General features: G+C 37.2%; 1 long non-coding RNA gene across 1 annotated transcript in view; it reads left to right on the top strand.

Annotated features, from left to right (window-relative positions):
• The first annotated feature begins 11,909 nt into the window (after positions 1 to 11,909).
• LOC141378771 (uncharacterized) overlaps positions 11,910 to 14,755 on the top strand; it is a 48,138-nt gene continuing 45,292 nt past the window's right edge. The window contains exons 1-2 of the long non-coding RNA XR_012394106.1: positions 11,910 to 12,321; positions 12,558 to 12,736. This is a non-coding gene — a long non-coding RNA (uncharacterized lncRNA). The remainder of the gene's footprint in view (positions 12,322 to 12,557; positions 12,737 to 14,755) is intronic.

Raw genomic sequence — 14,755 nt, 5'->3', positions numbered from 1 at the left:
TAAGGGGGCAATTTAGTTTATTCAGTTCACCTGTACCGCATGGACTGTGGGGGAAACCGGAGCACCTGGACGAAACCCACACGAACATGGGGTGAACATACAAACTCTACACAGAATTGCTAACTGACCCAGCTGGGGCTCAAACCGGCGACCTTCTTGCTTTGAGGCGACAGTGCACATTTTTTGTTGGAGACAAAAGAGGCTATTTTTTAAAATGCTGGTTTCTGGGACTAATTGACTTTCAAAGTAATGTTGTTTCCTACTATGGAAGTTGATGGGTTCCAGCAACAACTAGCAGAAACAACACAAGTTTTATATATATATATATATATATATATATATATATATATATATATATATATATATATATATATATATATATATTTACATATACATATATATATATATATATATATATATATATATATATATATATATATACATATACATATATATATATATATATATATATATATATATATATATATATATATATATATATATATATATATATATATATATATAAATGAGGTAATTTCATTATTAATTCTGGAGGAGTTCTGGAGCACAGCTCTTTTTAGTCAGGACAAGCTCTGGACATTGACAATTATTAAACACAATGGTAAATATTTTCTTTTTCAGACGTTCTGTTTTTTTGCTGACGTGCTTGGCATCATCGTCTTGTTCCAAGCTAAAAGTTTTAGCTGCGGGATGGGAATTGTATTCAAACATACCAAAAGGCCACAGACTAACAAACTGCTAAAACTTCTGCTGGTGATATGTTCAGTCATCTGATTGTCATCGCCTAGCTTATTTTTGTTTTGAGTTTTTATTTTCAAAATGTTAAGACAAAGACCAGGTCATCAGCATGTAAAAATTACACATTTCAATAGTGTCTCCTAACTTTTCCACATAACTTAAAAAAAAAAAAAAAAAAAAAAAACTTTCCATATTTTACATTGAACTGCATTATGAGACCTTGATTTTTATTCCAACCACTTTTAATATTGAAAAGTTTGAAAAAGTGTCATTTATTGTCATTTTGAAGTGATTTGTTGTCTGGTTTGGTGTTGTAAATTATAGTACAAAAACCTGGTAATAAACTGTACTTTGTTATTTTACAGGCTTAATTCTCTGTATTTGTGACCCTGGCCTGCAAATTGTTATATAGATATTTAACATTTATTACAAGATACTTTGTATATTTCCTAAACAAATGTATCAAACTCAATTTTTGATTAGTGATGTGCAATTGTCAAGAGCTTATTTTTGACTTATTTAAAGGGGATTTTCTCAGTACTGTGAATTAATCCTGGGATTCCAGATATTCACTGTCATGTCTTGGCTAAATATTGTTGTATTGACACTTATGACTGGTTTTGTAATTCAGGGTCACAATTATTATACCAGGGTTCATATGGTCCAAACCTGGAAAAGGCATGGAATGGATTTTCTAGGCCTGGAAAAGATTTGGAAAAAAACAAACAAACCCAAAATGTTTTGAAAAAGTCATGGAAATTTGTTTTACAAATATCTGTGTACCTAAATTTATTTAAGATGATAATATTAGGTAAATTTCAAATACAATTGCGATGTCTATACCTTCACGTGACATTCTCTGTGTAGGGGCAAAAAGCAACTTGCATTTCAGCTTCACCTCTCATTTACTAGCATTCATCGTAATTCAAGGTACATTTGGGTGACATGTCCAGAAACAATCTCTAACTACAGAGGTAAGATAATGTGGGTGCTAAAGGCTAATTTGTGCTAATTCAATAAGTCTTGTGAAGACAAGCCAACATTTCTAAAAAATAAATAAATAAATTCACACAAGATATTTTCTAAACTATTTTACAGGTATAAATAAACATAAACTGCATAGATTGTCGCATTTTTTTATATGTTTTAATAAATTTGAACACATTTTTTTTCTTATTTACTACATGTACGTGGACATTACATCAAACATTAAGTCATGAATATTTAAGTTTTGGAAAACTCATGGAAAAGTCCTGGAATTTTAGTAGTAAAAATGTGTATGAACCCTGTTATACAGTAAATGGTTTTAAACTACTAAAATGTCAATAAAAGTCACTTTGTTAAAGAGTGAAATTTTCAATATAAAAATGTCAACAGAGCAGAGATCAAGGTCATATAATGCAATTCACAACCATAAATAAACAGGAAAAAATGTGAATCAAGAAATACAGAACCTGTTAATCAACAGATATTTTAGCAAAAAGACAACATCTGCTTACGTTATTAAATATTTTAATCTCATCTCTTAGTCAAAATTTCTGTTAACTAGACTTACAGAGTGCCATTACCATCCTTTCCTACCCTCACTTTTTTTCTTCAAGCATGTGAAGAGACATTCATAGACAGACGCTTATCCTATTTCTACACTACGGCAACAGCTGCAGGACAGTTGAGCTTCACGGCTCAAATAACACACATTTTGTGCATTAAATAATTAATAGACGCACTTCGAAAAAAAAAGGTGGCATGCACATCGCAAGACAATTACATACAGCTATTTTTGCTTTATCATACCAATATGCCATGTAGAGTTGGAACAATATTAGGCTGGCAAAGGCACAAGAATGTTTTATATGAATGAGGAGATTACCGACATATCCCACATCTCCACAGGACTTTACTGCGGTGTCATCACCTCTAACAAATGATCTTATCTCTTCTAATGCTGCAAGAAAAAAACAACTCTTTAGAATAACAGTACATGAATAGAGATGTACTTATATGTAAATTAAACATTACTATTATAATGATGAGTTAAGGTGCGCTAATTATGAACACCGTAACTTCAACATGAGTCACTTGAGTTCATGTGTAAATAACCAACGCTATCTTACGGCAATTTGAAATTGTTTAATTTAGTGGCTAATTCATTTAAATTTGTGTGATCTAGTTCATACATATTTGTATGATTTGCTCATCACCCAATGAAGATTGTGTTTAGGGGTTGGGCTGGGAGCCACGCCTCCTTAAATGTTTATATTTTTTTTTGTACGACTGAACTCGTACGAATTAGCCACTAAACTGATAAAGTGTAAAATATTTACATTTTCACGTGAGATCAGACTGTAATAATAGCTACCTTAATTTTTTGTTGAGCGGTTCATTCTGCTGTGGCGACCCCAAATTAATAAAGGGACTAAGCCGAAAAGAAAAAGAATGAATGAATAAACGAATTAATTTTTTGTTTGTACATGTTTGTTGATTAAAATATGAATTAACACTTTAGTTTTAGGTAAATGTACCTAAAATTAACTCATGACCTGTTAATATATCTGTATGTCATGACTTTACTTGGAGGGGCACATTACCATTAACTCATTCTTAACTACTCAAACTCCTGTGTTTAAATGTAACAATCATGCACATCCGTGTAGTGTGTGTTTACCTTGAAACAATTGAAATATGTTCAATCTACATTAAAACAAGCAGTTTAAACAGAGGAGATCAAGAGTAGGTAATGCCTCATTCACCCTACACGGTAAAAAAAAATCCATAATTTTCGGTTTATTTTCAACAGCTGGGTTGCCGGAAAAAAAAGTAAAATAATGGCCTTCAAATTACAGAAATTTAAAGTAAAATAACGGACATTATATTACAGTTAAAACTTTTAATAAATTTCTGTTATTCAACCTCTGTTATTTTACAGTGAAGCTGCCAAAAATAAACCGTAAAATTACGGATTTGTTTTACATTGTATAGCAACGACTTCAGGCACGTGCACACATAGGGCTCAACCTGTGCAGTGCACATGCCCTTTTTAGTCTTGGATAAAAAGTGCCCTTCCAAAATGATCAAAAGTGCCCCCGCGACGCGGCACACCTTCGGTCCTTCTGCATCCACTCTGCAGATCTGAACCAATCCCTTGGACGGTCTCTGCACGGGCCTGAACGACTTTGTAGCTGCCTGACGCTCTGGGTGGCGATCTGCTGCAAAACCAGTTCCGTGTAAAGTCTGTTTCACAACTCAAGCATGAGCAACGCATGTTTTTTTTGTCGTCCATGTTGACAGATTAAAGGTTTTATACCGCACGCAGAAGCAGCACGTCAGCACGAGGCGTGAGCGATGCTTAAGCAGCAGTGGTGTGATAGTTTCAGCGCTGGGTCTATTTTTGTTGCGCTGCACGCGCCCCAGTAAATGGGGTCTAGCGACACCCCTGACTATGTTGTATTATAACTATAGGCCTACAACATCCTGACAATCAAAAACAAAATGACATGATATCACAGGCGATTGTCTTCTGACCGAGTGCACCTGAAAAGACATGAACGACACTCTTCAGAGCGTGAAAAGCACAATTCCTTAGTGGTCCATTTCCACTGAGTGGTACGGTACGTTACGGTTTGCTTTGGTACGCTTTCATGGCTGTTTCCACTATCAAAAGGCGTATCTAACCAAATCGTACCGTACCACTTTTTCGGCACCCTTTCGAAAGAGTCCCAAACACAGGAAAGGGTATGAAAAGGCAAAGCAAGACGCGCAGCTGAACGCTATGGGTTTACAGAGATACGTCATCTGCTTAGGCAACAATCCAGAATGTAAACAAAGGAGCCGCCATGTTTGAAATACACAGCGAGAGATTACTTGCGCTCACCACACGTCTATATCTAAAATAACAAACTTCTTAAGCTGATAATTATAACGTGCGCTTGATTATTGACAAGCTTTGGAAACCCGATCCTGTGAGAAGCTGACAAACGCAAGAATGACACATTCAGAAAGCAAAAGACAAACACGAGAGTTAAGCACGGAAAAAAATGGAAGCCAAGATGCACGATATTTCTTCAGCAAACGTGAACAAACTGCCTTGTTTTAATTTTTATCATCACTTTTGGACTAATATAAACTGGGAATGATGGAATGACTCTCTAACAGGGGCTACATGTGCTGCTGAAGATTACAGACACAGATGAGAGGTTTTCACTGACTGTAGGCTACACTTTGTGTTGTTTTGAACCGAATTAAGGACGAAATGTCTGCTGTGTGTACTTTTTCTGTAGTTGGTAACATATCGGGGACTGTAAGGGTCTGAATGTGTTCATTTATGTTCATTTATTTATTTATTTAATATAATTACAGACGTTACAGTAGGCTATTTCACACTGTCATTGATCTGCAGTTATAATCAACTCATGTTCATAGAAATGTTAGTAATAAACATTTATACAGAAGTATTTATGTGTGTAAAGCGTCTGTTTTGTGAGAAGTGCTTTTCATATGATATGTGAGCGACCTGTGCAGCTTTATTGTAGACATTTTCTTGAGCGAGCCTGAGGTCGACTGAAACTTTGTCATACACCACGCCCACCAAAAGGGTACCCTTGCTAGTGGAAACAGCACAGGAGGAAGTTGGCACTGGCCTTGGTGCAGATGAAAAGTAAAAAGAGTATTTATAGATAGATAGGTAACTAGGTAGAATAGACAGGGATAGATTGATCTGACTACTGTCGCAGTTGGTGTGAAAGGCAAACGCTTGAGCGCTGCTTCTGCTCACCATACGCGCTGTGCACACGCTCTGCTTGCACTTGCGGCGTGAAACAGGCTTAACTCTACAGCACGCTGAATACAAACGGCCTCTGAGCGAGCTGAGAGAGGATCACATGAACTCTACTGGTGTTCCTATTGGCTGTCACTCAATAAAGTTTCTCTTCATTTGCATTAAGTCGAAGGATTCCCAATATCTCTAGTCGGTACTGTTCGGTACTGTGCAGCGGTAGCAGTAATGCGGTCAATGTACTAATCTGCTGAGGTAAAGAAGGAGCTGAGCTGAAAGGCAAAGCTCTCGATTTACTGGTCAATCTACGCTCCTACTCTCACCTATGGTCATGAGCTTTGAGTCATGACTGAAAAGACAAGATCTGGGATACAAGCGGCCGAAATGAGCTTCCTTTGAAGGGTAGCAGGGCGCACTCTTATGGATAGGGTGGGGAGCTCTGACACCCGGGAGGAGCTCAGAGTAGAGCCGCTGCTCCTCCACAACGAGAGAAGTCAGCTGAGGCGGCTCAGGCATCTGTTTCGGATACCTCCTGGACGCCTACCTAGGGAGGTGTTCCAGGCATGTCCCACCGGGAGGAAGCCTCGGGAAAGACCCAGGACACACTGGAGGGACTATGTCTCTCAGCTGGCCTGGGGACACCTCGGCATCCCCCCGGAGGAGCTGGAGGAAGTGTCTCAGGAGAGGAAAGTCTGGGGTTCTCTCCTAAGGCTGCTGCCCCCGCGACCTGGCCACAGAAAAGCGGTTAAAAATGAATGAATGGATGATTCCCAACATTGTCGCGTTGCTTGACACCCTGGCCACCAACGGTCAAAGTCACTTACGATTGGCGGAAGTTGCTCACTTTCCGTTAAAATGAACGTTCGTTGGTAGTGTGAATGAGGCTTAAGAATGATTTAATTCAAATGTGCCCCTCCAAGTAAAGTCATGACATAAACATAATTACATTTAGCTAAACCTAATGTGTTAATTAATACATTAAATAACAAACTTTATTCAACAAACATGTAATTACAATTAACTTGAAAAAGTGACTCATTTTATAGTAAAGTTAGTTCATAATTATCTCATCAGTTTACATATTCGTACATCATTATTCATGTAACACTATTGTAAAGTGTTACCAAAAACATTCATCAACTGATCTCGCTTTTGAATACAATGCTAAGAGATGTTGCTCGGGTTGGACTGAATTCCTAAGTGGATATTAAGCCGTTTTATCCAAAACCGCCATCTGTAGGCCTCTTCTGGTGTCTTCTTTTACGTTGAAATTATTAGGTTCAGATTTCAGCTCGGCGGGCACAGCCAGTGCTCTCTAATCTCATTTAACAAGCTGACATATGGCTGCTAACACAATACTCTCGTGAAACTCTCCACTTCGGCCTTCTGCTTCACACTTTAACAGACTGTGGTCAGCCGATAACATTTCACAGGACTTAATGTCATTTCGAGTTTGCTTGTACACACTTTATGCACAGGCATGCAAGGAGGTTTAGACACTTGCATTATAGGATGATGTAATGCAGGGCTATAGTGCAGGAGCTACTATTGCAATTGTGTGTAACTCGCTTTGCACAAATTAATGAACTGAACTGTATATTGTTCATATGTCTAGAAACCAGAGGATCAATAATAATAACAATAATAATAATAATAGGTTTGTGGATAGACTCAAGTGGCTTGGATTAAAAAAATGCAACAATCAGCAAAACAACACATCCTATAACTAGGCCCACACGGAATCTGCGCGCAGATTTCTGCAGATTTTTAGCCCATTATTAATTCTGTTTATTTACGTGAGTAAATGTGTAAATCTAAATTGATTCGGTTTTTATTCAGTAATTTATTACTTTTTATTTCATATGTTAAGGTTTAAGTTTTGATACTCTGCTGGATACTCCCAAAATAATTCCGCAGAAATCCGCAGATTTTTACAAAATTCTCCGCAGAAATAGCAAAAAACATCCGCAGATTCCGTCTGGCCCTACCTATAACCTATAATTATATTATATTATATTATATTATATTATATTATATTATATTGGAATATGTCCTGTAAATTTTCATTATTTGTTTATTTTTTTGGAGCAAAAGTGACCACTATTTTTAACTTATTTAAAAAACAATTAATAAGATGCCAAAATGGTTTTCTGACAGTGACATTATCATTCAGGCCAATCAAGGAAAAACATTAGCTGAAGCAGAAGTTTCATCTCTATAGTAAAATCTGAAATGATTAAACACACACACACACACACACACACACACATATATATATATATATACATACATAAAGTTTATGTAATATACACACATAATATAAAAAGCTTTAATATGTAAATAGAAATAAACATTTTACTGTGTACTTATATAAATACAAAATAAATATATAAAGACAGAACACACACACAATGGATTTTGGATGTGATAAATCACAATTTATCTTTGCTCGGCACTAATTAATACTTTTAAAGCAATAAAATGACCATACACCCCTACATTGTCTGAAGGGTGATGTACAGTGCGTCCGGAAAGTATTCATAGCGCTTCACTTTTTCCAATACTGAGAAGATGTACCTAATAAAGTGGCCGCTATATATATTTACACGCTCACACACACACACACACATATATATATATATATATATATATATATATATATATATATATATATATATATATATATATATATATATATATACATATATATGTGTGTGTGTGTGTGTGTGTGTGTGTGTGTGTGAATAAATTTAAATATAGCGGCCACTTTATTAGGTACACCTTTTCAGTATTGGTTTGGACCACCTTCAGAACTGCTTTTTTGAGCCTTTGCCAATTGTATCCTCAGTTTCCTGTTCATAGCTGACAGGAGTGGCACCCGGTTCTGCTGCCGTAGACCATCCGCCTCAAGGTTTGATGTGTTGTGTGTTCAGCGATGCTCTTCTGCATACCTCAGTTGTAGTGAGTGGTTATTTGAGTTACTGTTGCCTTTCTATCAGCCGGAACCAGTCTGGCCATTCTCCTCTGACCTCTGGCATCAACAAGGCATTTGCGTCCACAGAACTGCTGCTCACTGGATATTTTCCTCTTTTTCCGACCATTTTCTGTAAACAGTAGAGATGGTTATGTGTGAAAATCCCAGTAGATCAGCAGTTTCTGAAATACTCAGACCAGCCCGTCTGGCACCAACAGCTACGCCACGTTCAAAGTCACTTAAATCACCTTTCTTCTCCATTCTGATGCTCGGTTTGAACTGCAGCAGATCGTCTTGACCATGTCTACATGCCTAAATGCATTAAGTTTTATAAAAAGTTATATATATATACAGAATTTTTACAAACATTTTTTTTTCATTAATACAAAAATCCATCAAATTTGCCCAAAATCTTTATTTCTCAAACATAGTGTAACATATTTCCAAACGTTTGACTGCTATTACTTTATTTTTCAGTTTTAAGTCAGACTCCATTCAATTGATGTTTATTTATATAGCGCTTTTACAACATAGATCGTGTCAAAGCAGCTTAACATAGTTCTAGTAAAGTCCAGATTTCAGCACACTTCTTTTAATACAAGCATGCATTGAGAGATTACATCTTGATTAGGGTTAATGGGGTCAGAATGTCGTGCCCTATGAAGTGTGCTCGAACACAAGAGTGCTGAGATTCACACTAACGTATAGATGGAAACTCAAGAAGCTCCATAACTTCCAGAACATCTCATTGCTTCATAAGCATGGCTGACATCTGTGGCTGCCGCAGTGACAGCTGGAGCTCTGTGGAAGATCTCACAACATGTTTTTTTTTCAGGCTGGTCTGTCAGTGCGAAACTGCGATACTCTTTCAAAGACCGTCTGTTGCTCCTTAATGGAAATTGATGATCAAGTCACCCAAAGACGGGCTGTTCTTCTTGGAACACACACACACATTCACACCTACTTGTATGGACACTGAATATTTACTGTCTCAGCACACACACTCAAATGTGTAAAAACCATAAACACATGCACACTTTTAGCGCTTGTGAGGGCAGTTGGTGCTTGAGATCACAGTGACAGTGACTTTAGTTTTAGAGACATGATCCGGCTCTGTGTTCCACAGGCTAGAAGAGTGTGAAAATTCCTGCCCGCAAATCTTCAGATGATAACTTGACTTTTTCCACTTGCATGTTGTTAAATAAGCGGGCCAAGAGCTAATGGGGACATTTGAGAAAATAGATGAGCATTCATCAATGTCACTTTATGAATACAAGCATATTTCACACTGTAATACATTTCTTGCCGTCTAAAATTTGTTTAGTTAATTCAAAGGAACTTTAGCCCTACTGAAAAAAACAGATTAAACCAGCCTGGGCTGGTTGGCTGGTTTTAGCTAGTCGACCAGGCTGGTTTTAGAGGGGTTTTGGCCATTTCCAGGTTGGTTTTCAGCCATTTTCATCCTGGTCTTAGCTGGTCAGACCAGCTTGACCAGCCTAGCCAGTCAGGGAGCCCAGCTAGAACCAGCTATGTCCAGCTTAAACCATTTTCATTTTCAGCCTGACCACCTAAGACCAGGCTGGAAATGGCTGGAAACCAGCCTGGAAATGGCCAAAACCCCTCTAAAACCAGGCTGGTCAACCAGCTAAAAACAGCCAACCAGCCAAGGCTGGTTTAAGCTGGATTTTTCAGCAGGGAAATCATCTAAATTTACATTTAGTCATCTAAAATTACATTTAAACTGACTAGAAATATTCAGTTAAACTTTGAATAACAAAAAAGAAAAATAATTTGAAATCTGATTAGTAATAGTAACATAAAAACCTCGTCATATATGTTTTTACAGTGCTGGCTGACGAAAAGACCATATTTAAAATATATATATATATATAATATCCTCCTGAGACCCCACCCATTGACTTGTGTCCTCTGTAGTGAACATTGCGTTTTTATGAATTGTTTGAGCTACTCTGTCGAGTCCTGTTGTACTGTTAAGAGGACATGCTGGGTTTTCTAGTGATATGTCATTTGATTGGCTGGCATGCTAGGAAACATTTCTTGCACTGCATCCAGAATGGCCGACATACAAAAAAGCACATTTCATGGGAAGGAGAGAGGCATGTAAAATTGAGCTTTTTAAATGTTTTTTTTTTTTTTTTTACTATTATTATAAAGTATATATTTGTTTATTAAAGTGTCAGGAACAATATATTTAGCTTTCAAAGCTGTTAACTTGTTTTTGTTTCAAAATATCATCCTTTTTTAAATGTCCACTATAGTGGACACCAGGACCATCTTAATGTAATTAATGTAATGTAATTAATGTAATGTAATTAATCTTAATGTAATTAATGTAATTAACTGCATGTTGTAGGAGGCAGAACTGAAGCAGAGAGGATTCTTTAAAAAATAGTTGAGGGAAACTCTGATTTAGAGTCAACTAGACAATTAGAGAATGACAATCAGTTTTAAATCACTTTTATGTAAATTTGTTTTGGATTAACATCACTTATTTTGTTTTATTTTTTTATTTTTAGTTCGGTTTTCTTTCAGACTAAACTGTTTCAGGAATTTTAATACAAAAGGAAAAAATGTCTTTTGTTTTTATTACATTAATATTGGAGTATTATCCCTTTATAGCTATATCCTGTACAGTTTTGTTGTCTGAGTGGTTCATTATGAACTAAAATGGTCCTGTGGTCCACTACAGTGGACATGCTGAAAAAATTACAAATAAAAACAAAATGTAAAAACTCTAAATTGTAGATTTTTAAGGATGTAGGAAATCGCAGGAAAAAAAAAAGGTGCTCTCGCAGCTTTCAGTGTGAACACACAGTAATGCATACGTCAGATTCCAGAAGACGTGTCCGAGGTAAGGATGCTCTCGGCAGATTGTGTGAATAATGAATGATAATGAAAGGCGTACAACATTAAAACAACACTGCTTCACAAATTTAGTAAGAATTCTCTTTTAAATGAGTAATATTTTACAAAATATTTGTTAAATAATAAATAATTGTTTACCTTTTTTTAAATTGTCTTGTCAGTTTCAGTGAATTTATACTATCTAGACTGCATTCTTACTTAACTTCTGTTATTTTATTTCTCAGTACTGGGTTGCTGCTGGAAGGACATCTGCTGTGTAAAACCTATGCCGGAATAAATGGCAGTTCATTCCATTGTGGCGAAAGACAAACAATGAATGAATGTCATTTCATAGTATTTAATGTCATTACCCTATATATATATATATATATATATATATATATATATATATATATATATATATATATAGGTTAATGACAATAAAAAAGAAAATGACAATGCAGACAGAAGATGATTAAAATTCAAGATGCACTATAAGTTATCATGCATTTCTCTGCAGTTCTACATTGTGTTGTTTTTGCTCTAATAGTAAGAGAAGAAAAGAGAACAGAACGTTCACGGGTCTGTCTGTCATGGTTCCTCATCCTGCTGATCGTTGCATTTATTTTTCTGTGTTTAGCAGGGTCCATTACTTGAATTCTTAACATTTCCACAAATAAGTGAATTCCATAGAGGCGGCCAAAGGAAACACAAGCCCCGAACACTGGCATGTTTCTCTCTCGATCTCTCTCCTAATACGCACATTTGTCATGCCCCGGTATTGTAATAAAGAAATAAATGTAGCTTATCGAATTCAGCTCTATCCATAGATCCGCTGACCACCACAACCACTGACCGCCATTGTCATCTTACAACTGGAGCAAAACAAAGTCAGCAGGATACTCTCACTTTCAGGCTTTTGATCAACGAACGAGATGTGTTCCTGTTTACGGTAAGCGGGTCGAGTATAAAGAATCATTTGATGGTTTTTGCAGGGACAGTCATCTAGGATACAAACGCTCTCATTTGTTTTTGTGGTTTGACTGTTTACTTCTGTTAAAAATATTCCAGGATGCTTAAATAAACTTTGACTTGATCTAAAAATAATAGTGAATCCTTGGAACAACTGTATTTTTATATATTCTGGCTATATTTGTGTTTATTTGTTTATCTTTTTTGCTTTATTAGCGGGTGATGCAGTGGGTAGTGCTGTCGCCTCACCACAAGAAGGTCGCTGGTTCGAGTCTCGGCTGGGTCAGTTGGCGTTTCTGTGTGGAGTTTGCATGTTCTCCCTGCATTCGCGTGGGTTTCCTCCGGGTGCTCCGGTTTCCCCAACAGTCCACAGACATGCGGTACAGGTGAATTGGGTAGGCTAAATTGTCCGTAGTGTATGAGTGTGTATGGATGTTTCCCAGAGATGGGTTGCAGCTTTAAGGGCATCCGCTGTGTAAACGGTATGCTGGATAAGTTAGCAGTTCATTCCGCTGTGGCGACCCCAGATTAATAAATGGACTAAGCTGAAATAAATAAATGAAAGAATTCTGTACACTTTTGCTTAATGTCTACACTACACACATTATGAAGTAAGCAACAGTGCACAGCCATTTTCAGATCTCTCCAGAGATGTTCAATAGGATTTAGCTCTGGGCTCTGGCTGGGCCACTAAAGGACATTCACAGAGTTGTTGTGAAGCCACTCCGTTGATATTTTGGCAGTTTGGCGCACACAGATGCTGATCTGGGATCAGTTTATTGTACGGAGCACGTCTGTAAGTCAGTGCTTATACATGCATTCACTGGTTCAGAGGTTGCATATGAAAGGCGACGATCGACGCACAGATTTAATGTAAAGAAAGTGGGATAGAATGATAAAATATGGGAGAATTTCGGCAAAAACAGGAGGGTTTACGTGAGTGAAGTAAACAGGATGTGTTTGTGGAGAAACAGATTTGCGAGAGAACGCAAAACATCTTTGCAAGGGAACACAAAACTTTGTGAGGGAATGCAAAAACTTAGAAATATATATTTTACGCCCATCCATTTTTTTCTTTCGCACATTTTTTTTTTCACCCAACCAATTTTTTTCTCCTCCACTACGTCCCTTCCGGGGTTCCGTACTTTATAAAACTTGTTAAACATAAAAAAGTTTAAGTAGTAAAAATATTTTAATCCCAGTTTATTTGCAAAAGAAAGTTCTGTGGACATGAGTATACATGTCATTATAGAAACATGGCACCTGTCAATCAATACGGTAGCGGGGAAAGTCGCACTCATACTGTATGTCAAGGTGTGGTGGGCCTCAAAATCACTAAGATTTGGGTCAATTTTAACATCAGGAAATTCAAAAAAAAGATTGTTTTGTTTCTATCACTCCAATATGACAGTGGACACACTTTACCTACACACAGTTCTGTCCAAGTAGCTTACAAAAGTTCGTTTTCCTCATAGGTGCACTTTAAACAAACCAAATTAAATTAAACATTATTCAATTTGTTTGAATTCAGCCCATATAATTTGCAACCACTTACCTTAAAAATGTAGTAAATCCAGTGAATCATTGTTTCAGTGAAATGTTAAAATGCTTAAAGGGCCATCACACCCCCCACTTTCGGTTAAAGTCTACTTAAAGATTTTTTCAAAAGATGCATGATTAATGGGCGTGGAGCTCCGCGAGCATCGGGCAGGAGTGGGCGTGGCCAGCAGGGGAGAACGTGAGCGAACGAAGCTAGCTCACAAAATGAGACAAACCGTGAGGAGACGCATGAGTTTATAGTTTACAAAGTTAAAATGCAAAGAAGTGAACAGTGATTTAATGCCCTGCTACATTTGTTATTCATAATTTCATATACACATAACCACAATTTATATCATTATAAAGATAAGTGTGTTCATGTAAACTCTATAAATGAGGACTTCTCCCTCAATCCCCGTATCCAGCAGACTCAGTGCAGCAGGTCTCCTGACCTGTCTATTTGAACCGTTAGCCCTGCTGGTAATCTGGAGGATTTAGGCAAACACAGCACAGTGATGTGTCTGAATGTGAACGAACTCCTGATAAAAGACAGCGTCCGCCATTCTCTAATTCTCGTACTGCTCTCCCGACAAAAATGCTAGCAGCAAACACACAGCTTTGCTGTATGATCGGCCCTGACAAGATCGCAGGGGAAAACATGCAACAAACCCCGTGGATCATGGAAACAAACGCATGTGAGCCTTCATGAACGGCTAAATACTGTGTGCCCGTGCCGTGGGTCCGTGACGTGTCTCACAGCTCGGGCTTGACTCTGGCAGGTCTCATGAATAATTAAGCAGCCGGCTCTTCTCATAGGATAAGAAACTCCGCTATGAATAATAATGAGAAACCGACACGTCATCATTGCACTTGCA

The sequence above is a fragment of the Danio rerio genome, chromosome 18, assembly GCF_049306965.1.
Source record: "Danio rerio strain Tuebingen ecotype United States chromosome 18, GRCz12tu, whole genome shotgun sequence".
Lineage (NCBI taxonomy): Eukaryota > Metazoa > Chordata > Actinopteri > Cypriniformes > Danionidae > Danio > Danio rerio.
The sequence above is the reverse complement of the archived record's forward strand: the minus strand, read 5'-3'. Positions and strand labels throughout refer to the sequence as shown.